Here is a 27846-nt window from a genome sequence, read left to right as displayed (position 1 = left end):
GCCTGTTGCTGTGACATTGGTGGTCATGAAGTCCTGAAGGGCATTACAGCTCCATTATTAGACCCCTTGTAGTTTGCTTATCGAGAGAACTGGCCAGTGGACAATACAGTCAACATAGGTCTACACTGCATCCTTTAAGATATTGACAACCCCAGGGCATATGGAAGGATTCTGTTTGTGGACTTCAGTTCTGCATTCAATACAATGGAACTCCTCCACTCAAAACTCACCCATCTTTCCGTCCCTGCCTCCACCTGTCAATGCATCATCAATTTCCTGACCAATAGGAAACAGCAGGTGAAACTGGAGAAACTCCATCCAGCCATCACATGATCTACACGGGCGCCCCCCAGGTATGTGTGCTCTCCCCACTGCACTTCTCCTTCTACACTAATGACTGCACCTCTAAGGACTCCTCTGTCAAATTCATCAAATATGTGGATGACATACAAACATTGGGCTCATCAGGAATGGTGTCGAGTCTGCATACAGATGGGAGGTTGAGCAGCTGGCCCTTTGGTGTATTCAGAACAATTTGTAGCTAAACACTCTCAAACCTGTGGAAATGACAATATGAACTTTAGGAGAGGACCCACAATATTTTCCTTCTTCTCCATACTAAATACTGCTGTGACAGTTGTGGAAACATAATCTCACTGGACTTGAAATGGGAGACCAATGTAGGGTTCATTATAATAAAGGCACAATAGTATCCATCCATCCATCCATCCTCTTCCGCTTATCCGAGGGAAGCTCTCAATTTACCAGTCGATCTATGTTCCTACCCTCACCTATGGTCATGAGCTATGGGTAGTGACCAAAAGAACGAGATCACGAATACAAGCGGCTGAAATGAGTTTCCTCCGCAGGGTGTCTGGGCCTTCCCTTAAAGATAGGGTGAGAAGCTCAGTCATCCGGGAGGGGCTCAGAGTAGAGCCGCTGCTCCTCCGCATCGAGAGGAGTCAGATGAGGTGGCTTGGGCATCTGATCAGGATGTCTCCTGGACACCTCCCTGGTGAGGTGTTCCGGGCACGTCTAACCGGGAGGAGACCCCGGGGAAGACCCAGGGCACGCTGGAGGGACTATGTCTCTCGGCTGGCCTGGGAACGCCTCGGATTCTCCTGGAAGAGCTAGAAGAAGTGGCCGGGGAGAGGGAAGTCTGGGCATCTCTGCTCAAGCTGCTGCCCCTGCGACCCGACCTCGGATAAGCGGAAGAGGATGGATGGATGGATGGATGGATACATGAGTGAGGGAAGAATGGAGCGTGAGATCGACAGGCGGATCGGTGCGGCATCCGCAGTAATGCGGGCTCTGCATCGGTCTGTCGTGGTGAAAAAGGAGCTGAGCCGCAAGGCGAAGCTCTCAATTTACCAGTCGATCTATGTTCCTACCCTCACCTATGGTCATGAGCACAATAGTATATAAAGTAAAAATATTCTAGCTTCTAGAGACATAGACTTTTAAAAAAATTTCCAATGCTGTTGGTAACCTATATTAAGCAATCTTAAAAAGGAAAAAGAATACCATATCAAAATGAATAAATTAAGTTAATATAATCTAGCCAAGAAGCTTGTCTTCTATAAATTCAGAATATGTAACTCAAGAATGTGAAATGCTGTTCATTATCACCAATGCTTTTTATAATTGTTATTATACCTCTGGCTATGCACTGCCATGAATGAGGAGATAATAAGAGAAGGACTTGAACAAAATGCATCACTCTAAACTGACGATATGGTGTTCTACATTACTGATCCATACTTACTACACATGCTGAATTTACTGGAGCAATTCTATTGGATTATTTTTATGTTTTACATGAACAAGAGTGTACTGTTGACAGTGAATAGTCTTGTAAAAAAGGATTAAACTGGATTGTGTTCTTTTGATTGTGTTAGGACAGGATTCCACCATTACTATATGGAAAAAAAAAAGAAACACAACCTGTGCATTGTTGAATTTAAAGTGGTTTTTTGTGCTATTACAGTATATTAAAAAATGAGTGGTTACAATTTAGAAGTCAGCAGAAGAGTAATATTTGAAGATGCATGCATTTGAAGCATTAAATAAAAAAAGAATACGCAGAGGTCAAGCAGAAACAGTAATGAGTTTATTCACTGTCTGTGGTGAACAATCACCATATGATATAATAACACAATCACAAAGGTGAGAAAGACCGCAGTTGCAGTATTCCATTACCTGTAGAGATCTATCCAAAATATTGCTTAACTAAAGTTTGCGACATTATAAAAGATTCCAACTCTGCCAGCACAAATTGTTTTTATTTTAGTGGTCTTGCCCAGAGGCATTAAAGCTCAGACCAGCAAGTTCTAAAATAGTTTTGCCTTCAGGCCATACATGTGTTATAAAATTGGGACAACCTGATTTTATAACTGCTTTCATTTACAGTAACACCGCAGCTGTCAAATATCATTCTTTTTCACATGCCACAGTTTTCTGCATTGTTGCATGTTTTATTGTGTCTCGATGTTTATTTATTTATCTCTTTGTTATAGAAATGGTTACAGAACACATACTAATAGAAATCCCAAAATCTGAACATGAATACACTGAATTGAAATCCATCGATCAATCACCGATGCCAGCTAGTTTGCAAAGGCACTGATCTTTTATGGGCACTTAATTTTAAAAGATTTCACCTCTACTTTTTCACATTACCTTTTTTGGTGAATTCTGCAAACAGCAGTTTCTTTTACAGGAACAAATTGTACAAACTTGTATTTAAAACTGCATTCCAATATTAATCCTATTAAAACTCTTGAATTTAAAGATACAGTATAATGAAACACAATACGTGGAAGATATAAAGTGAGCTATTTTTATTTGGCAGCAGTCAATCCTGAATGGGGTGCTCCTTCATCACAAAGTGTACTCACACACACACCCACTAATTCATACCGGCCTTGTTTATACTAACCAATTATCAAAATTTGCCTGTCTTTGTGAGGGAGGAGAAAATCTAAAGCACACAAAGAATAACCTACACAAGCACATGATGAAAGTGTACACTCCTTACAGATGCTCACCAAGCAGGGATTTGAACCCAGTCTCCTGGAACTGGCAGACAGCAGCACTATCCAACTCCTCAAAAAGAGCAGGAGAATATATTATGTACAGTAAAGATGCAGGAAATGTCATATTTTGTAATACAAATAACATGGAAGGTATTAATTGGTTTTATTGATCTTGTTATGATTTAGCCTTTCTACAAGTATTTAACATTATAAAGCTTTACAACCAAATTTACCACAATATGTAATCTTATGTTATAAACAATGAATGTTACTATAATTTGCAAATTGTACTTAAATATTAAAAATTCATTTTGTAACCACAATGGGGTGCCACAGAGCCCCAAACCACAGACATAATAATGCCCAAGCACAATTCCGAGATTCAAATAAAATATTTGTAATCGATCCCAACACCTTTTCATACAATTACAAGCCAAAATGCATAAATACAAATTGTCTCCTACCACCTCCCGTAGAGTGTTGCCCGCTGCCTCCCAACTCTGACTCATTTAACACTAGATTTACCAGAGCTAACGAAAAAACTTGTAAGTCTGGCCCACCTTAAATCCCTTTGCACCTCTCCATCATCCACTTTTGTCTTGTAAATGTGTCGATAAGCCCAAGCAGCCTACTATACCATCCCCCCACCGCCTCAGAACGGGCAAGAAGTTCTCCCAGTTCCTGCCTTGATTGATTATCTGGGAGTGAGCTACCCAGAATTGTAGGGAAATAATTTGATGTTTGTTTTGTGTCTACAACAGTCTGTGTTAACACATCATTAAAACAGAAACGTTTTTCATGTTTTAGTAATAAATGACAAAATGTAGACATGAACTTTATAATGTGTGAAGGCTGAAGGCCAAATATCAAATAAACACTTTCACAAAAGGTGCAAGTACAATACAACAGCTTCCGTGGTGCAGCAGTTAGATCTGCCGACTTATAATCCAGAGGTCGTGAGTTCAAAACCATCTCCCCCGCAAATTTATCGTTTTCAGTAGTAAGCTACTCTTATTGTTAATATTATACAATAAAAACATACATTTGATTTGTGTCTGTAACAACCGGTGTAAATTTATAGTACTTGTAAAAGTTAGTGTTTTGTTTCACTTTTATTCTCTCAGTCACAATCACGATACAACACCCACCCCCCATCCCAGATCTGACGCGGTTACTTTTTATCTAAAACTGGGAATAACTGTAGATGTGAGTGATGTTTTGAGACAATGGAACTGGAAATTCTCTGATCTGGAGGGATAAAAGCTGACACACAAACGCTGCTGAATCTACCTGCTTCGTATCTCACCGTCACTTGAAATTTCTTTTATTCAGTTTTATTGAGTGTTCCTGCTCATGCTGAATTAGTATGCACCTTATGGTCCATGATGTCAAAGCCGCACTAACAAAAAAACAGACACATAGGTATATATTATATTTGGATTAACTCATTCTATAACCTGTATAGTACATTTCGGAAAAACATTGTAGTACTGATGCAACATTATTCATATTCATTCGCACGCCTTCTTGCGCTTCCAATCAGTGACCGCATTTTTTTTTTTTCGATCTTGCCCATGCAGTCTCCACATTTTGGTGCACGGTACTGTTTCTTTTGTACTCCAGGACATACAGAGGAAAGAATAGTACAGAGAGGTCAGTTCCATGCTATATGTAATCATCAGATTCAAATATTAACAGTTCCCACACACACAAGGACTTTCCTTCCTGCATTTACGACATGTGTACCTGTTGCAATGTACACAATTCTATATGTGCTGTGGTTGCTATTACACTGAAGGAGCTGGGGCAGCGGTGGTCTTGGAACAGAAGCTTGTCAATGTTACATCCTCTTTTGCTTTATCCATCGCCTTTTCTTGTAAGAAGCGATTGCGAAGCTCCTCTGCAAGGTGAGCCATGAACACTCTCCTTTCTCAGTGGCCCCCATGCATGCCTTGCACAGTACATGTGCGTTGATCGCCGCCAAGTCAAGCGTGTTATAGCACAAGCAACTGGCCACCTGCGTGCTCCTGCTAGCACTGAATAAGCTCACGCCTTCTGGTGCACGATGTCAATGCAGCACCGGGCCAAAAAGAATGAGACAAATATATGTGACATTTTGATGAAATCATTTTATGACCTGAATAGTACCAATCAGAAAACATCGTCACACTAATGCAGCATTTCTCAACCTTTAAGTATTTGCGACCGAGTTTTCATAACAGTTTTAATTGTGCCCCCCTAAAGTTTTTTTGAAACCCTAATAAAATTTATTCCTATATTTTTTGCTGCCGATACACCACTACAAGTTAAAAATTTTCCTACGAATAGCGAAATTACGCCACATATGGCAACATTTGTGCCCCCTTTTTTGTTACCCCACAGTTTGAGAACCGCTGCACTAATGCAATATTGTTTGAAAACGAACAGTGTCAGATCGGGTGTAAATTTATACTGCCGCTGTTAGTTAGAGTCAGATCAGAGGGGTTGTGCAAGGGAGAGCGTGACTGAAAGAATAAAACTGAAAAAAAAGCTAACTTTTACAAATACCATACATTTACAGCTGATCTGACACTGTTCGCTTTCAAATAATATTGCACCCTGCGGGTGTCTTACTTGGGTTTAGCCCTGAGGAACTCTACCACATGTCATTTGGGGGAATGAACTGCTCCCGGCATGCCCGTTTGTTTAGTACATTCATGATGGCCTCCTGGCTGGGCAAGAATCCCACCTTTATTCCAGCCAGGATGCATGTGCTTCAAACCTGCCACCTACGACTTTGTATTTTTCAACAGTAAAGGTGGCAAAATTAAAATTTATCATAAGAAGATACTGTTTGTTCTTTACCCCCCGTGTGTTGTTACATTTGCCCATCTATATACAGTTATGCTGTAGGTCCACTCTTTTACTTTAAATTAAGTAGACTTTATTTTTCTCTGTTTGTCATGTGTAGCTGGCAATGGATAATGAAAGAGATGATTTTACAAGATTAGCTAACTCCTAAAGCAGACACTATCACTCAATATAATTTCAAATCCCAAAAAACAACCCACTTCCTTAACGAAATTTTAAAGACCTTCCCCATACCAGACAAAATGTGGGGCAGCAAAAACATGAGAAAATAATTTATTCAAATTTTACATTGCTCACTTTTCTTCTTAAAGTTAACATAAGCCATTCCCACCAAACAATGCAATACATACAGAGCATTTGAAATATAAGATGATTCTAATTAGTCAGGTAGTTGGTGTTCTCAGTGGAGTGTTGAAGGGTCAGCCTAGGCACAATATAGTGTGGGCTGTCATGCCTCAGCCCAGCATCAGCAAAACCAGAGTGCATCCAAAACTCTTGTACACAAGATTAGCAAATGAACAGGGCAGGGGGGTTGAGAAAATCTGTGATACTGGCTACGGTCAAGGCCAGCTGTATGTTCATGTTCTGAATTAAACCATACACTAAAACATCAGTCTGTAGTTGTAGCAGAAGAATGAGCGGGATGACAGGGATGGTGGGGGTGGGGGGTATGCAGGGGTTATGTATTATGAATGCTAAGCAGCTGGAATGTTTTTTTAAATCTTCTTTTTGGTCAACTTTATTCCTCAGCAAGCACCTTGGCAGGCATGACAAACTAATAAATCCATGAATAGAACTTTGACATCTTGGAGAAATAATGCATTGTGATCAGGCTGGCTACTCTGTGTGGGTACACTTTTGGTTCTGTTGTAGCAGAGCAGCAGATTACCCCCTGGGGCTTTCCTGGCAGTGCAGGCTTCGCATTGCTGTTAACAGTCCTCCAATGTCCACTTTAAATTGAGTCCTGGGTCCAATTTACGATTACTATTCTGATTGAGGTGGGCAAACAAAAAAATACATGCAAAGACAATAATGTTCCCTTATTCCAGATGGATCACTGATAACAAGTTCCTTAATGCTAAGCAAAACAGCAGTTAGAATCAAAGGAGGATGTATTTTGTAAATCACTATCAGGGAAACATGGAAACAAAAGCAAGAGTCAAAATCAGAAAGTCAACTGAAATATCAATATTTTTTGTTAAAAAAAGGGGATATGAATTGAAACAGAAATATTGGTTTGGTGAAGTCATCTCGACAAACTACAAGCTGCACAGACAAGCAGCTTTTGCTCATGAGTAGAAACAAGCAACTGAGAAACAATACAGCAGCCACCTAGGTGTGACTAACAGATTCATGATTAAGCCAAGACATAAAGCTGTAATTGAAGTTGACACTCATCAGTGTCATAATGGTCACCACAGGATCATTACAACCTGTCAAAGCCAAACGCAAACAGCCTGGGAAAAAGACTGGTCACAACCAAGTGTGACAAGGATCACTTTTCAGAAACTGCTCAAAAAGACAGGGAAAACTTGAGAGAATCAAACAAACCAAGATATCACCAGTGGTTGTGGAAGACAGCTCACATAATGTGGTATCTGCTACTTAGAAAGCCATTGATGATTCATCAGGAAAAGAAACAAAAAACCTAAAGAATTCTGGAATTTCTTTTCTATTTTTAATTTTACACAAATAAAACAAGAAAAAGAACAGAAGACTTCTGTATTTTTTCTTTTCATTTTCATTATTTTTCATAAACATCTTAGTCTTCTTTAAAAAAAAGAAACTTTCTTATCTGCCTTTAAGTATTTCATGTGGAGTAATTCTGCAAGCACATTTTAAGAATGTTTATTGTATTTGTATTTTTTTATTTGATTTTTATCATTTCCTTGTTATGTATATTTTGTGATATGTTGGTAATGTCAGGAGTGCTATTTTGTTGGAGATTTTTCTAGCTTGTGTCACCATTTTAGAATTTATATTCACAGTCGCGGCCCTGTTGCTTGTGGCGGCAACATTTGTTATCTATCAGGAAGTCAATTGTGAATCACATCATCAAGCTTTTCGGTTTGGTAAATACTTTGTAAATCTTCTTATACCTTCAGTGTTAATTACGGAAAATTGGTTGGCAAATTATTTTTAACTAAGAATTAATTTTTTGTTTTGGCTTTGTCACAATCAAGTTTTGTTTGTATCTTATTAAAGACACTAGCCTGTTTAGTCACTCTGAATGCAGCCCTCATCATGGCTGGCGACTTCAACAAAGACAGTCTCAGTAGAGTAATGCTGAACTTTTATCAACACATCACGTGTTTTACCAGAGGGGAAAGGACACTGGATCACTGCTATATTCTGTACAAAGACAGCTATATAGCCCAATCACTTCTTCCATTGGGCAAATATGACCATGCTGCTATCTTTCTTATGATGAGTATAAACTGAGGCTAAAAAAGGAATCTCCATTCACTCATGAGGCTGTGCATTAGACAGACCAATCGGAGGCCATTCTCCAGGACATACGGCATGTCATTGACCGGGAAATATTAATGTGCACCTCTAATGATGACATCATTGTATTTATGGAAGAAGTGATATGTTTTCATTGGAAAACAATATAATATCACTTCAAACGTCATCGTCAGGACCTTAATCAGAAATCATGGGTGGATGAAACCATTCGTGTTGCACTAAATGCAGGTACTGCTGTGTACAACTTATTTCTGTTCTCAGCTTGTGTCAGGGAATATGGACAAATACAATGCCGCCTTGTTTAAGCTAAGGAGATCTGTGAAAGATGCTAAACAATATGGGGAACAAGTCAAAGGACAATTTGAGCAGTCTGATGCTAGGTTCATAGGGCAAGGTCTACAGACAATAAGATATTATAAAGCAACTGCCCCTGCCATGTTAAGTGCTGACACCTCTCTGGCAGACATGCTTAATAACTTCTATGTGTGCTTCGATATAAATGATACTAACAGTACTCAGCAGTACAACACATCTAAGCAAAGAGCTCTGCTCAGCAAGGAAACAGCACTCACATTGTCAGAACATGACATAAGGAGAGCTTTCAAGAATGTGAACACTAGGAAAGCAACAGGTTCAAGAAGTGCAGAGTCTGTCACAATGGTGTTAGGACTGAATGTCAGCAAGACAAAGGAGTTAATTGTGGACTTGGCACTACCACACCCTCAGAATTAATTAACAGCACTCAGGTGGACAATGTAAGATACCTTGGTGTCGACATCACAGTTAACTTGCACTGGTCTAAGTACAGACAAACATCTTGGTAAAGAGGGCACAACACCATCTTTACCGCTTCAGACACCTCAGGGATTATAGGCTGCCATCTCAGTTACTAAAGAACTTCTACATATCTACCACCGAAAGTATCCTGATGGGAAGTTTCACCTCCTGGTTAAAAGCAGCATGCAGCAGGAATGCAAGGCTCTATTGAGAGTGGTGCTATAAAATGATCACGTCATTGGATGTATGCTCTTCAATGTCCAGAACAAGTATACCAAGCAATGTTGAACCAGGGCAAATAAAATTATGAATGTTACCAGTCATCCTAACAATGACATCTTTTGAAGACCAGCTCAGAGAGACTGAGGAGGAAGTTATTTAAGATTAACTTATTTATTATTTATTTTTTTATTACATATTTTCATCATTTTAAAGTAATACTATCTATGGCTGTCATTTAACATAATGCTTTTTAGCTATAGTTTAATGTTGCGTATTACAATTTTATTCTCCTTTTATTTTCTTCTTAATGCAGTGTCTCAGAGTATTTCACAGCATATTGAACTGTGTGTATAAATGTCTGTTGCAAAAACAAAATTGATTTGATTATTGATTGTTTTCTTGATTTTTTTTTTTCAAAAATACTCCCCTCTTACTTGCATAATAAACTTTCCTATTCCTTTTGAATTTGCCCATGTTGCCAACTGGGCCTAATAAAGAACATCTCTCCCTCTACTTTCTACAAATCAATACAAAGTGAGGTAATAAACAGTAAGTCTTACATACACAGAAAAAAATATTTTACTAAGATGGAGCCAGAATTCACTGTCTAGGTAAGGAAGGCATCAAAACAATGACATTTTAAAAATGTCTTCTCTTGCCAGCATCAAACACCATTCACTTATATAATTGGCTGGCTGTGGCAGAAAATTGACAGACAAATGAGCAAGGACCATGGTCATCTGGGATAGGACATTGGTATGCTGAGCAGACAAAACAAAGACAAACTGTTGGCTGTGATCAAGCCTTTGCACAGAAAGAACAGAAAGTGGTAGCTGTTGGGTGTACTGTAACAGCTACATAGGCAAATCAAACAGATAATGGCTAAAATGTTTGCTTTTAACAACTATACAGTACATGCAAGAGAGGTAAAGCAAACACAAGCAAGCTATGGCTTGGATTGTCCGGAGACCTGGCCATCTGAACAAGGACACCGGATCTTTGCTACTTTGTTGGGCAAGCAAATGGGGCTGAAATAGTTATCATGACACAGACAATCTGAGAAGACACTGGGCAGAAACCATTCAGCAAGTTGTGGGAACTCACAGGAAAATAAAAATAGCTACTCAGCAAAGTCCTAGTCACTATGCCAAGAAAAAATAAAGAAAAAGGTGGTTTTGTTCCAAAAGAAACAAATGCACAAAGAAAAAGATATTTGGCCTTGAATAAAAACTAAACATTCTTTATTGTTTTTCTTTCTTTTTTAAAAAGAGTTACATGGATGTCTTCAACACTATAATACATACAAGTCAAGGAAAAAAAAATAAAAGTCACATGAATCCAGCAAAAATATCAGAAGCATAATAAATATTTTCCAGAAACCTGTAATACTGATTCTAAATTCTCCTACTGGAACTTGTAGTCCTTAACTGCCTCCAAAATGTGACACTGTAAACAACCCCCTGCCCCTTCCATGAGTGATATTCCAGAACAATGAATCAGCTTTTTGGTTGATAAACTCAAATGCATCGTTCAGAATAGTGAGGTTTTTATATAAATTTACATTGGTTCCTGTTTGATGTTCATCTTGCATTATACCAAGGATGTCCAACTCCAGTCCTGGAAGGTTGCCATTGTTACAGGTTTTCCTTCCTGCCACTTTCGTCATCAGTGGTCAATTTCGGCTGTTAACTGACTTCTTTTCCTTTCATTTTAGTTGCTCAATTCTCTGAGTTGATTCTTTTTTCTTTAAAATGTAAATGAAGTATGATGTGAGCAAACAGATGACCTACTAAGATGACGCCTCAAATTCCAGACAATTTCACTCCAACCAGTTTATTAAATAGAAGCCAATTATTTTTGTTAATTAAACCCATTATGTAACGGCTTGTTGGTGCTCTCATTCTGCCACGGCAGACATTTCCAAAACTTTTGGTTTTCTTTTTCTTAAGAATACTGTGAAAATTGCATTACTGAGACCCTCACCTTCCTTTATTTTCAGGAAGTATGATGTCCTGTGTAAGGCTCGTTTTATATCTCATTATTATTTGGCTGCTAATTAAGGAAAAAAAAGGGTTAGGGTTAGGGTTAATTAAGGAAAAAAAAGAAACAACTGTGGAGTCTGAGTCATGAATAGAAGGATAATTACAATCAGGAAAAATAAATTAATTAACAGCAAAGACTGGTCACTAATTAAGAACATGGTTAGAATGAAAAAGCGCAGATGCAGTAGCCGTCCAGGATCGGAGGTATACACCCCTGCAATAGACACTCATGTACACAAACCCGCATTCACTTCTATGGGAGCAATTTAGAGATAGCAATAAAAGTAACATACATTTTTGTGATGAAAGAAAACTAACTCAAACATGGAAAGAACATGCATCCACCACATAGACAGTGTCTTGGCTAGCAAGTGCAACCATACCTCTAGAGCTGAGAGGCAGCACTAATCATTGCCCCTCAAAGTGTGCCTAACTGCCTACCTAAGCATGCTGCCTAACATTCACTCACTCTGACAGCTTTGCCTGTAGTGAGGCTAATAATACTCCCAATTGGGGATTTGTAGCAATAAGAAAATATGCAACTCATTTTTAGTCCAGTGAATGTTTATGCACTTGTTGTTCACATAATTTGGTGTTAAAAAGCAAGATTTAAATAGAAAATGAATTTTCTCAGGCACGAGCATTTTGTAAAGATTTGAATTTGGCCATTTTTTCACACTATTTTTTAATTGCTCATTTAGTTTAGTTTTGGTGTGGATCCTGTCATCTGTTACACTTATAAATACCACACTGATATTTAACAGCTTTTACTGACACATGTGCAATATTGAAACACATCCTGTCTAGCATCTGATGAAATACACTTGCTAAACAAAGGTTCAGTTTTAGAAATTTGCTACTGACAGGGAGGGGAGATGCAAAGGATATTTTATTTCTTATGTTTTTAAAATCTTTTTTTTTTCGTTTTGAAGGAAATAGGCAGTGTTTAAGGGTAGTTCATTCATCAGTAAAAGAGCTATGGAGAATGATGTCACTGTAAAGAAACAATACCTTGGGAACTGAGGTGTTTGGGAAAAAAAGAACAAGAGATAGTACTTTCACTTTGCTATTTGATGTTCTTCAGTTTTCATGCAGAGCCTTTGGCTACACTCAGGACGCTGTCCAAATTAAAGATAACTATACTGTTCTGAAGAAAGTAAAGTTTCAGGAGAACAAAAGAAGCAGGGAAAAACATGGGTTTTTGGATAAAAACGGCATTAAAAACTCGGGACTGAGAAGGAGGTGGAGGATTCTGTTAGTCTGGTAGCAAATGAAACATATGTACTATGCAGCTTCCTTGCATCCATTAAGCACCACAATGAATTCAGCAGGAGGCACATCTAAATTACCTGGTTTAAGTAACTTGAGAAGTAAGTTGAGTATCTAGGAAGGCTCTTTTGATTATACTAGAGGGCTTTCACTTTAACTGGCTTTGTTCCTGTGCTGAAGAATTTTTAGTTATTCCTCACACAAATATACAGATTTACAAACAAATTTCAGTATATTTGAAACCCAGTGTATAAAAATAAAGAATGAATATACTTTTATCTTGCTATTTAGGTTCACAAATTTCCCAGGCCCTGAATAATGAAATAACCTTTTAACCACAACCTTTCTTTTCAAATTGACTTTTTAATCTATTGTAGTTTTGATCCCCACTTTCATCTGTATATTTTCTCTGCTTACGCTACTTCAGGTTCAGATCAGCCAAAATGCTGTTTTTCTAATGCTTCATTTATTTTTTTAAGATGGGATTAACTTTTTACATTTTTTTTCCATTTGTGTTTGCACACAGATATAACCCATTTCTAATCGGTTTATGCATGATTGTTTAATCTTTTTACAAAACAAGTTGGATATACTTAGGTTCTTGAACATATTACAAGAAATAGTACAAGTTTTCAAGTTTTTCTGTTCATTTTATAAGGACACCGTAGAAAGCCATTGTATTATTCTGTATTATTTGAAAAGATTACATGAATTAATGCATTCTTAAATAGAAAAGGGAATAGCATTCCCTTTGCATTTCTTAAAAAAAAACACTGATCAATGAAAGGTATTATTATGAACTGTGTAAAATCCATATATTTGAAACACAGTGACAGTATCTTGTGGGTACTATTTAGAAAAGTAAACTCTCTTTCTTTTTAATTTCTTTAGTGCCGCAGGAGGTGTAGTCTTGCATCTCAAGTGAATACTTAGTTCATTTTTTTCAATCATGTAAATCTCACTTGCCCAGATGTCTATAACAAGACAGAGGTAGCTTACAATAATTTACTTTTCAATCTCTCAAATGCATGTGAAGTGGAAAATAGTTCCGTGACAATAAAATTTTATTAGCTCAGCTCACAGTAATTTACAGTTAAAATATGAAAATCTCACTTCACTTCATTCAGACTGATAAAGCAGGATGAGCAATGTATTAACATAATTGACCTGTGAATTGCTTAACACTGTTTGTTTAACAAGTTGTCTGGTTCCTTTGCTGGATTTTGGAAATAGAATATAATAAGAACTTTTCATAAAATAAAGTGATGTATTCATAATGTTTAAATTTATATTAGATTGTGAATTTTTTCTGATGTAATACATTATCACCTTTGAATATTTTATCTTTTTCTTATTAAGATGGCGCATGATCTAGTGCCTTCACATATTTTCATAATGATATTTCATAATTTAACCTTCATATTTATAAACAATGATGACATATTTATATCAGCAGCCAGTGGTTCAATAGGATTATTAAGAGTTGTAGTTGAGGATTATTTTTTCTTCTCATTTAGATCATTGGCATTAAAGTCAATGTTTCCTGCTGTAGGCACCAAGGATTTTCTATTAAACCTATGGCAGCGAAATACCTTCTACTCACTTAATAAAATACAGATATATTTTTTCACTATGCACTACCTAAACATTATAATAATTAGCGTTGTGGCTGATGACATGCAGTTTCTTAAGCTCTTTCTTGGAGGGCTAATTTGTTTATGTTCTCTTTGGCTCTCTACTATTTTCACTAACCATCCCCTTACGAATAGATAGATAGATAGATAGATAGATAGATAGATAGATAGATAGATAGATAGATAGATAGATAGATAGATAGATAGATAGATAGATAGATAGATAGATAGATAGATAGATAGATATTTTATGGGGCGGGAATTAAAACTTTACAGAACTTCAAGAGGGAGAGAGACTCTGTATGGCTTGGATACTGGAGAGCTGCAGCTGCTGTCAATAACAGGCTTGTAGGTGGCAGCAAGGTGGTCAGACGTGTTCAAATGTACACTTGAAGGCATTAACATTTGAATACAGCAGGTCCAGCTTGTTGCGTCCACAAAAGAAACATGTTATTTACAAGTTTTAGAGTGACTCACCGTTAGAGTCTTGAAATCAGATTTAATCATTCCAGTTTCCAAATCTAAAACTAAACATCAGCAGGATATTGCAACTCCCTCCTATACAGTAACGTGGATGAATTCAGTCATGCATTTCAAAGAGTGGCTCACATGTATCTGCTTTAATTGTAATGTGCTCGCACCTTATATTTCTCATTCACACAAGTCTCCAGACTCTTTCCTTCTTTTTTCACTCTGTCTGATCATATCAGATGAAACTTGTTGAGCCTTAAATATCATCTGAAGTAGGAAGTTTAAGCTGATTCACCACAGTAACAAAATGCCGCTGTACCTGAACCCACTCTATTTCATCATGAGATGTGACAGTCCCTTCATCTTAAAAAGTGACCAAACATTCTTCATTATATGGATGTTGGCTGGTTTTGAATCTTTTCCACCTTACATTTATCCCTTGCATCCAGCAAGGTGACACTCTCCCTGAGAATATGTTTGTCAGCGATTACAGCTGTTACTAAACCAAAAGTCTATATATAATTATAAAATAAAATACTATATCTTTCCCTCGTGGTATGGTGATGATTCAAAGATGAAGAAAGAAAAAAATAATACTAAAGAAAGAATACACTTAGCTTCTTTTAATATCGACTAGACACAATAAGAGAGTTTTCGAAGGAGAGCTTCTGGTAAAAGCATGATGCAGTCAAGGATTCCTGCAGTTGGCTCTGTCCTGCTTCGAGAGTGAAGGAGATATGTTACTTAAGTACGAGCAGGAGCGATGAATGGTTTTAAGGATAAATAAAACTACTGTGGGGGGCAAACTTTAACTACTGGGCCCAAATGCTATGAATACATGGATTTTTTTTCTTTCCTCCTTCCTTTTTGGCTTAGTTTTTGTACATGATGTTTGTCTGTTCCTTGGAACAAATTAGAATTATGGCTGGCTCTAGCCTTCAATGGTGGGAGAAAAGAAGCAAAAACTTGTGGTGGTATACTGCCAAGATGATACTTCTGCTTATAGGAAGTGACACAAAGGTATTGGGAGCCATGGAATCCAATGATTCAAGGATTGGATCCTGTCCACTGTCTCCTTGTAATTTTTCATGTTTGCTATCTACGCATTTAAACCCACTGGAGATCTTACATGCACCTCTATATAAATCACTGTCTAGATGTTTATTGATACCTACAGTCTGGCAGTTTGACCTTCATTGTTCACCTCTCAATTCATGTTAAGTTACCTTTAACAATATCTCTTCAGACTGTAAAAACGTAAACTACCATCATATGTATCTCATCCTTTATGAATGTGTTGTGGGATTGTCCACTTCTGGTCTGGTGTGGTATATCTGAATTTCTGCCTTACACTTTCTGTATTAATATTCACCTCTTGCTCCAACATATTCTTTTTCTTGTACCTGTCTTCTCATTTTTCACTTCTGCCCAAGTCGTGATTTTCTCTGATTATGACTATTGTTAAAAATACACTGGGCATCTGTTGGTTGCTCTCTTTAAATTTTTCGGTGTTTCTTTAATCAAGTTGCAATTGAATTCTTCTGGCATCACTGGCATGATTTTCTGAAGATAATCATTGCAATCCATGCACACAGCAGCCAAGATTTGGTTAGTTTGAAATCAGCCCTTTCAGATTTAGAATGATTCCTAAAATTAAGTGAACAAGTTGTTTTCCTTTTTGAATAACTAACTTCCTTATTGTGTTATTTGGTCCTTGAAATCTTTGCTTTTTTAACCACTTACAGCCTGATTTACACTTTGGTTTTACACTCCAGTGTTTCTGAATTTGCCTGCCTAATGTCTTAACCTCCAACATAAAAACAGGAAAACCACCTTTCTCCATTATTCTCTTCCCATTCAACTCTTCCTTTGAGCATTACAGTTTGGCTCCATTGTAAAGAAGTGGCAGGCTGTTGTGTAACTGGTGAGAAGTCATGTGGCTGATGGTCTGCATCATGTCCACAGCATTTCTACCTTTTAATCTTTATTTTACCCATTTTTCGGCCTGCCATGTTTGCCACACCTCTTGCACGCAATTTCATCAGCATCATCGCTTCTAGATCCTCCTGAGATTTCTTTTTTTATGGGCTGGGGTAGATGGATCTAACTTCTAGTTACTCATTTTTACTGTTAATTTTGACTTTTGTTTTTGCTTATTTTATCATTATTATTTTGCTTATTTTCAGTAAAACTTTAACTGCAAAAAATGCCAAGCAGATATGTAAGGTTTATTGTTATCTTAACTATATATATTAATTAAAGCGTCAAGTTAAAAGAAATGTAGTAAGCAACAGAAGAAATGAAAATGTCTAATTTGAGATAGGAGTCAAGGTGGAAAGTGTGCTGTATAAGCACAAAATGGCTTAATGAAGCATACTGCAGAGGCACACACTGAAAATTACGTGTTCCTTCAGAAGCCATGTTTTTTTCAATACTTTGCTTTTCTGTGTCTTCTCACTGAAAATATGCATTCTACATTTGCTTGAACATTAGATAGAATCACTGTACCGAGGTTTAAATACAGGTAGTTTTATTTTAGAATTGCTTTTATATTTGGCTAACAAAAATGATAAAAAAACCTCTTTTTATGTTAGTTTTGTAATACAAACATAGGTGGAGAACGAATGGAATCGCCTTTCAAATTCTACACCTAGGAGACTTAAAGGAAAGGAAAAATGTTATTGTAAGTAGTTTGTTTTAAAAAGGATTTATACTATCAAATAAACATTCTAGTCCTAGAAATCTTTGAGATCAACTGAGTACATGCAGACCATTTTTGTGTAATTACTATGACTTGTAAGTAATGGCAAGAAAGGATATGAATGGAATTGCTGGTGTAAGAGATGGCCGGCAGCTCAACCCGGCAGGGATGCCCCTGAGATGGAAGGATGGGGGAAGGCAGCTTTTCAAGGACTCTGCTTCCCCCAAGATGCTAGATGGCAGCTCCACTGGACTGCAGCAGTGCTCTGGATTCCCACAGGGCATTATGGGACATGGAGTTCAGCAACACAGCCCTGCTGGGTACACTGGGTGCTGCTAGGGGATACTGTGGGAAGATGGTGGGAGAATAAATTCTCACCTACCCCGGAAGTACTAACGAATCATGAGGACAAATGCCCCAAAGTATTTCTGGGCTGATTAAAGAACTTAAGTTCTCCTTCTGACACTGAAGTGCTTTTGTTCTTCCTCTCACGTGACTTGCTAGCACTTCCGGGTCAAGGACTATTTAAATGACTGCTGAAGACCCAGCAAGCAAGCCAGAGTCGGGTAGAGGTGGACAAAGCTTTCTGGGAGGTGCGGAGGAGAAGAGAGAGAAGATTTGTGTTGGTGTTGTATTTACATATCTGTTTATCTGTGGCTATGGTGCTTGGAGGGCACCATTTAAGAAAGAAAAATATTAAAACGTCTTCTTGGTGCTTTTAACCTGTGTCCTGAGACGTCAGAACTTTCCAGAACTAAAAAATAATAATGTGGGATCTATTTGTTCTTTAGGCAACACCTCACTTGAGTTATATATGAGGTCACCTGTTGAGGATTCTTATTTTAATGACATCTTTAGGCAGAGACAAATGTGTCAGTTTTTTTTTTTTTTTTATATTTTCCTGTTTTATCTTCCTTTTCTTTCATGACTGAGCTAACATCTTGTTGATCTACATAAGTCAACATCCTTCAATGAATTTCAACAGGTTTTACTCTCTCTGCCTGAGGAAATTTGACTACTGTGTGTTGTTCAACAATAGTGCAATCCTGCAGCAGAGCATCCATGATCATTTGAGCTTGGCTTCAGCAAGACTAATGTCAGAGTGCTGTGCTGTGAGTGTTCAAACTACCTATAAGCCATCACAAACATGTTGTATTGTGTCAGCTTCTATCCATTGCAGTTATTTTATGATTTACCATCATATTTAGACACCTTGGGGCTAGTTGTCATATTTATATGGCATTTCCCTCACCAAAGTGGACCTTGGCTGTTTATGCTTATTAAATTTCCAGCAGCACTTAACAACTGACTCTTTCATTAAAATCAGTTACTTTTTCTTCAATTTTTCTGCCAAATATCTAGCTTTTAGTGTCAATTAAAATGTAACAAAGTTGTCAGTTGATGATTATGCCAATATTTAATTTTCTGACACTTCTTTACAAGAGTAAAGCATTAAAAATATAAACTAAAAGGAACTCGAATATATTGTGTAAATGTTTTAGATTTTTTTTTTTCAAATCTGTTATTAATAGACTGTAAATTTATACATTTGCTAATCTGTCTATTATTTATCCATTAACAGGAACTGCTAAGTATTCCAGCAAAAAAAAGAGATCATGCAGGTAAGGGATTGAGTAATATAAAAAAAGTATGGGCCCTGGGTACATGACAGTTCTACTAGCAATATTAATAAGGGGAATACTGGTAATGAAATAGCATAATTAGGACAGTAATAATATAGACAAAAAGAAGAATAAAAAGGGCCCAGGCTATGTGACTGATATACCAGTAATATTAATAATATTAGTACTAGCAATAATAATAGTGTCTATAATTTAGAAAAGAGAAAAAAACATGCTATGAACAAAACATCTTATTATTATTCACAACCAGCTATGTCACCGTTGTACTAGTAATATCAATAAAGTTTGTAATAACAATAAAACACAAACATAATAATGTTCATAAAACATAGGAAAAATATCTAATTGAGCTATGTAGTATTTGAGATAACTATATGGTATAAACAAAATGAATCCTTACTATTATTAATGAAATAATAATAATAATATAAACAGCATTAAAGGAGTCCTAGACTTTAACAAAGATGTTTTTTATATTATTTGTATATGAAAGATTGATGTCTGTTATTAACTTTAGACAGCCAATTCACAATCTCTGATTTAGCCATTATTTATTTTTGCTGATTCTTTCTTTCCTTCATTCTTATTCTTATTTCTTTAACATATTTGTTTTATTATTTTGCTCTTATTATTTGTATTATCTTATTAAAACATCATTTCTAGTATAATTTTTCTTCTCTTATGTTGCTGTTTACTTTTGTCTAAACTCATCTTTTTACACCTTTCTGCAAAAATATATGTATATAATCAGATTTTTTTTTCTTTGTAAGATGACAACTGAATTTATAGTAACTCTTTTTTAACTGGTGCCTTCTGAAGCTCTTGACCTATTAAATTTAAATATAGCTCTTAAAAGCTATTACATTCCAGTATTAGATTCTCAAGTGATGACATTAAAAGACTCTGCATTTTAATTGTCTTCAGTTGTAATTCCTTTTTCATTAACTGTAAAATTATCATCATGGACATGAAACTTTTCTTTTTGAAAGGAAGAGATGGGGATTAGTGCAGCATTATCATCTCATTAAGTAAGAACTAATGACAGATCACTGCTGTGCAGCTAACCGACTGAGAATTCACATTGAACAGTGGTCTAGTTTTACTTTACTAAGGGATGATGATCAGATGATACAAATATTATAATGACACACAAACACATTTATTTTTGTAAGCAATAATGAATAATCAAACATGATGTTAAATTTAAAGTGCATCATGGCTAATACGAGGTCTTAATGGATGATTATAGACATTGCATTGTCTGTCTTGGATATTTTTACAAATGCAATTAGTAGACAATAAGATATGTAAAATAAACCAAATAGTGCATACAAAGTATGTGCCTGTAAAAAAATCTGTTGTAAAGTTAGTTAGTTGTACATGCTCAGAAAATCAATCATTCCGGCTAAACCTCAGTACAAGAGTAAATTTGAGTTGAAATTTAGCAATTGAAACAATACATGCAACTTTAACATTAGGGATGTTCATGGATTACAAAGTAAAACCTAATCCAATATTATTCTCATTTTCACTTCCAGACCAAGTTAATGTTTGATTTTGACAACACACATCCCAATATTTGATTGCCTGCAGTACTACAAGATTTATTCTTAATGGTGTAAAATGGTACATTTTAAAAACATGTTGACAACTAGTTAGCTGAAATCTTTAATTTCAGAATAGCACAACCATTAAACAAAACATAGTAATATAAGGAAAATAGTGAGATGGTCCCTGTTCAAAAGTTTGCATACCCTTATTTCTTAATACTGTTTATTGCCCCCTTTAGCATCAATGATGGCATACAGTCTTTTGTGATAGTTGTGAACGAAGCCCTTGATTTTCCAAACAATGGCCAATATTTCACAAATTCTGCCAGGGTATGTAAACATATGAACACGACTGTATATATGTACAGTATGTTGTATGCTTTATGCAATTTTTTTCATTTGTATTTTTGTCAGCTGTTCTAAGGAGACACGCAAATACAAATTTCATTGTACTATGCAGCATGACAGGAAACATGACTTGTACTACCAACACATTTTGAAAGAATTTTAATGATTTTCAAAATTAAGATCATTGGTTTTATTCATTGTTTTTCTGAACTCAGTACACATTGTCAATCTATTGCAGAGTATGTTGTGCAAATATCTTCACTCAAGTATGTCAGATGAATTTAGAATGACCTGTAAAACTAGCTTTCATTTGAGATGATGAAGAAATGCAGAGTACCTGAACAAAACCCACTTTGGAGAAGGGAGAAGTTCAATACACAAATTTCTAATATTTGAAAACAGAAATTTGGAGCAGTGAGGCAGTATTGTTGACCAGTGGCTCACCAAGCCAATCATATCAATGAATTCCAAAAAAAAACCAAAAAAACTACTATTGTAATTGCCAAACCATATTTAGTGGTTGATGATAGATGATGGTTGATCAAGCATGATGGTGAAAAGTTGATTATTTAGAGCTGTTTTAAAGTGTCACACACGTGTGCTTAGGAGGCAGTAAAAAAGCCCTGAGGTGAGTGAAACATCACAAGACAAAGGGTTGATTTGAAGCCAAGGGTTGAGACCAAAAGAAGAAAAACAACCTACCTCACACACTTCCAGTTCCCAAAATGGCCGCCAAACTTCACTTCTTCATCTTGCTCCCACTGATGGCATCATCTTCCGGCTCCATCACAATGACGTGATGTTCGGTCTTCTGAAGATGACCTCACGTCCGCCATTGCATCACTTCCGGTTTCCTTTTGATGACGTCACACCCGTCTGCCAGTTATGACGTCATCTCCTGACACATCATTTCTGCCCGCCATTTTGTCCAGTATAAAAATGCTATGATTGTAAATCAAGTATTTTGATCCAAATTTTTGCCTTTTTTATTTATTTGTCCATTGGACATTATACGAGGAATGATCCCCAACTCTTTTCCGTTGTGAAATTCTCTTTATTTCTTGACAATAGGCACAGGGGTCGGATTCAATTACAGAATATGAGTCCAGCCATCTAATAGCAAAAGGCTGACCAAAGCTTACACATGCAACAGGTTAATTGTTTCAGAAAATCCACAGTAAGTAAAGAAGAGTTTTGAGCCATCATTATATATGAACTCCAAATACAGAAGTCCTTTATTTTCAACAACAGGTGGTGCCCCCACATGCTTTATTTATAGCACCTTGGCACACAAAAAGATTAATTTGATCAGCTTCAATAGGTTTATTTAGATATAATCAGAATGAAGCATTTCATTCACACCAGCTAGCATACAGATAAATGGTGTAGTCCATAGACAAATCTCTGCCATTATGTAAAGCCCCAAAATAGTTAATTATTAAGAGTTGAAAGAAATAAGACTTCTTATATGTAAACTGCTATCAGAGAACAAAATATAAAATTAAATATTACATATCATATCATTTTCCAATTTAAATGTGCATCCTAGTTTAACAGGCAAGCAGTTTTAATCACTTTTATTTCTTTTTCTTACAGTAATAATGCTAAACACACCCAAATCAAAGCTCATTAAGATGCTGTCCCATGGCCTCAAATAAAATTTCACCATTGGCTTCACCAAATTGGTTTTTTAAATGTGGCATCTATATGTTGACCTGTTTTTTTTGTTGGATAAAAAATAACATCTGAGATTAGGTTTGTCTACTTTTACGAACTCTTGAAGACTTGATGAGTGTTATGATATGATGATATGATATGTTCCGATATGTAAAATAATAGAATTTGAAAACATATACTGTATATCTACTGTTGCAAAACAATTAAGAGACAACAGATGACTGAAATCTTTATCCATAAAGCAACCAAGTCAAAATCTAAGTTCAGTTTTTAACCCATGAGGAACAATACAGCGCACATTCATGAAATATTTAACTGTAATCAAACACATTTATATTACAGGGTGCAGCTAATAAAAAATGTGATTCAATGGCAAAGCAAGAAACTAAAGAAAGTGTCATGTTAGAATTCATAAAAACAGATACCTTCTTGGATGTGAAAAAAACAATGGTCTGACTTTTACATATTCTTTTCTGTATTTACAGTAAAGTGTGTTACATGTTTTTCACCAGTGGCAAAAAGTAAATCAAAGTTGGATGACTGATTCAGTTTGTAATGTGACAGAGATTCTAGAACCTTTTATTCTGAAGAATTTCAAAAATCTTATTCAGCATTGATCCAAGACTATAGAAGTCTTTGATATAGTTTTTGACATTTGTTTTTTACAGAAGATAAAACAAATCCTGCATACTCTACACTTTGGAAAGTTTAAAATATATACACCAGAGGGGTAACCATACTCTGAATTGTTTTTCAGTTTAAATCTGCATCCTGCAGGTTAAAGAAAAGGCACACTTGATTATGGATTTTAACCGTATGCTTGCATTTTAAGTCAGGAATACTACACATCAATGCATAGGAAATCAATCCAGTGTGCTGTCTTACTGAGATTAATTGTCATTCATGACAAACACTGTATAAGGCCATAAACACCTACCAAAAAAGTATATTAACTCAATACAGACATTAGCAGATTCAGAAGAAATTCAGAGTAATTTTGAAAAATTTGGCTGCAAATAAATAAAAATAAATATTAGCATGAGCAGTTGGAATTACAAAATGAAAGCTATTACCAGCTTTCTCTTCTCCACAAAGATTAAATTAAAACTATATTAGCTTAGAAGTCAAATGTCATTTTTATTTGTATTTATGATAAAAGAAAAGTAGACACCCGAGGTTTAAGATACACCTTAGGCTTGCTGTTATTGAAATATACATAAAACATTTTCTTATTTGATATAACCAGATTAAATAAGTGTACACAAAAAGTATAAAATCACAGAATAGAGTACTGAGGTGTCATTTTCATTAGGTATGATCAAATGAAAACCTGCATTGTTGTTCACCCCTCCATTACCTACTACAAAACTGATACAGATCAAAAAGAAAAGGAGAGAGGTGCTGGGATGGCTAATAGAGGATGTAGCCTTGAGAAAAAGGGAAAGTAGAGGAACAACATGACTGACTGGCAGACACGAGCCTTTAACGTTTGTGCTCCTAATCTGCTCTCATTGACATTGGATCTTGAAAACCCATGCATGAACGACAAAAAAAAAACTCAGTAATTGTAAAAAGTGGAATTATGTAAGTTACGCGTTAAGGGGACGAGAGGAGGAGTTACCACTAATAGTATCACTTTTTTTTTTTCTTAATGTCAGAAGTGAGAAACAGCCCTTTGAGGGCAACTAACCCCTGCCCTTCCACCTGGACAGCTATAAAAGCCCTAACACTCCCAAAGGAGGCCATTTCATTTTGACCTACACAAACCGAGAAGACGGAATTCCGACACAGTGCTTAAGAGAAGCAAGTATTTTGCAAGATAAGCGCAGGGAGCCAGAAGCCTGAATAGTTAAGGACTTCTCTTGGGCTTGATTGGATAGCTCAGATGGTTGTTTGTTGTTCACTGCCCCTATGGGGTGTTGCATGCAGCTAGGGGCCTTGCCCAGTCTTGACACCAGCTGGATGGATGGACCTGGGGAGAGAGCATGGGTAGGGCATTATCTCCCTGAGGACGCTAGAGGGCAGCCCCTCTGGGTTGTTGTGGCTCCACGGATTCCCACAGGAGAGTTGGAGTTCATTGCAGTCCTTTTGGGTTCTGTGGATGCTGGCAGGGGGGAGGGGAAATAGCAGAGCCCTTTATGGCAGGAATGCCACCATACGTGGAAGTGCTACCAGAAGGAGATGATGGGAAATCTGGAGCACTTCGTAATGCTCTATAAAATGAGCCATCTGCTAATATTCTGGGAGCCAGAGTCCAGAGGGGGAAGACAAAGCTTGCCACAGGAGGAGTGAAGGAATGAGAGACAGAGAGAGAGACAGAGAAAAGGAAGAAGAAAAGAAAAGAAAGCACTGTGGTGCTTCTTGGTACTTCTGTACTGTGCTGCTGAGGGGTACAGTTTGTGAAGTGTTTCCCCTTGAAATAAACATGTGCTGTGATGCTACACTTGTGCCTGGTGTCTGTTTTCGGTTTGGGTGCCTGGTGTGCCCCCTGCAGGCCACAATGGATAGGAGCACTTTTACGTAATGCAATGCACTTGCATTGGCCATTAGACAGAATCCAAGTAATCACACACACAATGTTTGGATATTTGTTTGGCACTCAGATCTCAATCCGGGTGGTTCACAGTGTGTTGGGTGCAGCAATGTGCTGTAATCAGCGCATGCACCCCCTATCTGTGTGGAGGGTCTGTATTGGATTACTTCACAAACTCTGATTTCCTTTCATGTGTTTAATGATTTGAAATTTTCCTGTTGTACTTGAGTATAGTATAGTATATGTGTGCTAATGTTGCTGGTTTTAAACTTGCTTTGTCTCTTCCCCAACCTCAGAAAATAAACAAATGGATACTGACATACAGTACCTGATCCTGGTAATGACTATTTAACTTTATTCCTAAGTGGTGTTGCTGGAATACAGGGTGTCCTTGGGTTACGACACAGTTCTGTTCCTACAACAGTGATGTAACCCAAATTTTGGTGTAAGTCGAAACACACCCTAGCCTAAGTTACTTGCCTATCCCAACATATTTGCAAAATCATAAACTAGAACATAAAAACACAACTAAGCCACAGAAAAAGGAAAAGGACATAAATATACGGTACTGTACACTGTACTGTAGTAACAGAAAAAATGAGTGTAAAAACAAATCCTTATCTTTATTCTTTCTCACGTCTCAATTTTTAAAAGTTTTTATGGGAGCAAGCGTTGTAAACTCGAAACGTCGTATGTCGAGACATTGTAACCCGAGGACCCCCTGTAGTTTTATTGTACATGATTACAGGAAGGAATTGTCTGTTTTGATTGACATAGATACAATAAACAAGGTCCTCTGATTTTGTTTTCCATTAAAAAAAATATAAGCATTAGAGCAGGTACTAAACGTGCAGTACATGCTCGTCTGTTATATAAGCTATTTAAACATATGAAAGGTGCACAATTCTACTTTGGAGTGATCCATAATGTTTTTTTACTAATGAGCAATTCATTTTCATTTTTCATTTTACCTACCTTCTGCACACACCATTTTGGTACCACTTCATGTATTTTCTATTTGCCACTCCTATTGATTTTTTGCACTTTAATTTTTTTTTACAAAGAGCATGCTGTAAATAGCTAATGGAGGGGTGTTGCTAAAGTCAAAAGAGGTGTCAAATTGTGAGATCTGTGTTATTGTTACACTTCTGGCTGTTGGTGCAACACTTAGAATCCAATGACCAGATTCCTTATTGGCTAAATTCAGCGTGTGTAGATCATCCTTCAGTTTGGTTTGTGCACATAATTCAGCAACATGGATGTCAGCAAAAAAATCTTAAATAAAGAATAGTCAGGATCACTGTTACAAATGTCTCCAAGACTGGATGTCCTTTATCACAACAAGCTTGAGGGAACTTGTGATGTGCCCAGGTTAGTTCACCAGGACAAGATTGGGGAATATAACAATGCAACAACCTTAAATAAGTTAGGATAATTTTCATAACGCAGTCAAGAAGAACATCAGCTTGCACCAATCAGCATACAGATAAATGGTATAATCTTTAGCACATCTCTATCTTTTGTATATCGCAAGGTCCCAAAACAGTTAAACAGGGCAAAAGTCTTTGGCATATATATATATATATCTTAATACATAATTCGCCTACCTCCTCACTCACTCACTTACGTCCATCCGAAGCCGAATGCGCAGTCGCCTTCTGCGCACGTCCAAAGCCGAATGCGCAGTCGCCTTCTGCGCAGCTACCCGAAAAACCTTACGAGACCGACATCCAACCCCAACATCGCAGCAGGCGGCAGATTTACGGCCGCAAAACTTGAAAGAGAAAGGTGACTTCGATTAAAGCTCTAGAGCAGGGGTGGGCAAATTCATTCCTGGAGGGCCGCAGTGGCTGCAGGTTTTTGTTCCAACCCAATTGCTTAATAAGAGGCACGTATTGCTCTACAAACACTTCTGCTTCATTTTAGTTATCTCCCTCATTAAGATTTTGAACCCTTATTGCTTATTTATGTCTTAAACAGCTGCATTCTTGGTTTTTAATTGCTCCTTATTAGCAATAAGATGCAAATGACAAAAGAAACCAGCAGTTATCCATTTTGCTTGTTACCCTTTACACCTGTGTGTATGTATCGTGCACTATTTGGTTTAATTAAATACTTGGAAGGAAAGAGAAGAGAAAAAAAGTGAAGGATTGAGAATTACCCAACCGTTTTACGCTTCAAAGTATTTGGATGATATCCTTAGAATGGAAAAAAAAATCTAGGATATGAGAATGACTTGACATAGCACAGTTAAAGCACTAACAAGCCATGAAATGTAATTATTGGCAAGGATTGTTTTCTAATTAAGCAACTGGGTTGGAACAAAAACCCACAGCCACTGCGGCCCTCCAGGATGAATTTGCCCACCCCTGCTCTAGAGGCCTGAAAGGTGATTTCGACTACAGCTCGAGGCCTGATTATGCATTCTGATTCAATTACACATTCATTCAATACACCTATATCAGGTTTGTGGTGCTTATACTTATTACTATTCCATATTGTACTGAAACATTCATCATTCAATATTATACTATAGGCCTGGAAAATTCATCAACTAACAGTACAAGCCTGTACAGTAATGAGTAAAGCGGACTACAATCATTACAAAACAACTTCTTCTTACTT

Source organism: Erpetoichthys calabaricus, chromosome 7 (assembly GCF_900747795.2).
Source record: "Erpetoichthys calabaricus chromosome 7, fErpCal1.3, whole genome shotgun sequence".
NCBI classification, from domain to species: domain Eukaryota; kingdom Metazoa; phylum Chordata; class Cladistia; order Polypteriformes; family Polypteridae; genus Erpetoichthys; species Erpetoichthys calabaricus.
The sequence above is the reverse complement of the archived record's forward strand: the minus strand, read 5'-3'. Positions refer to the sequence as shown.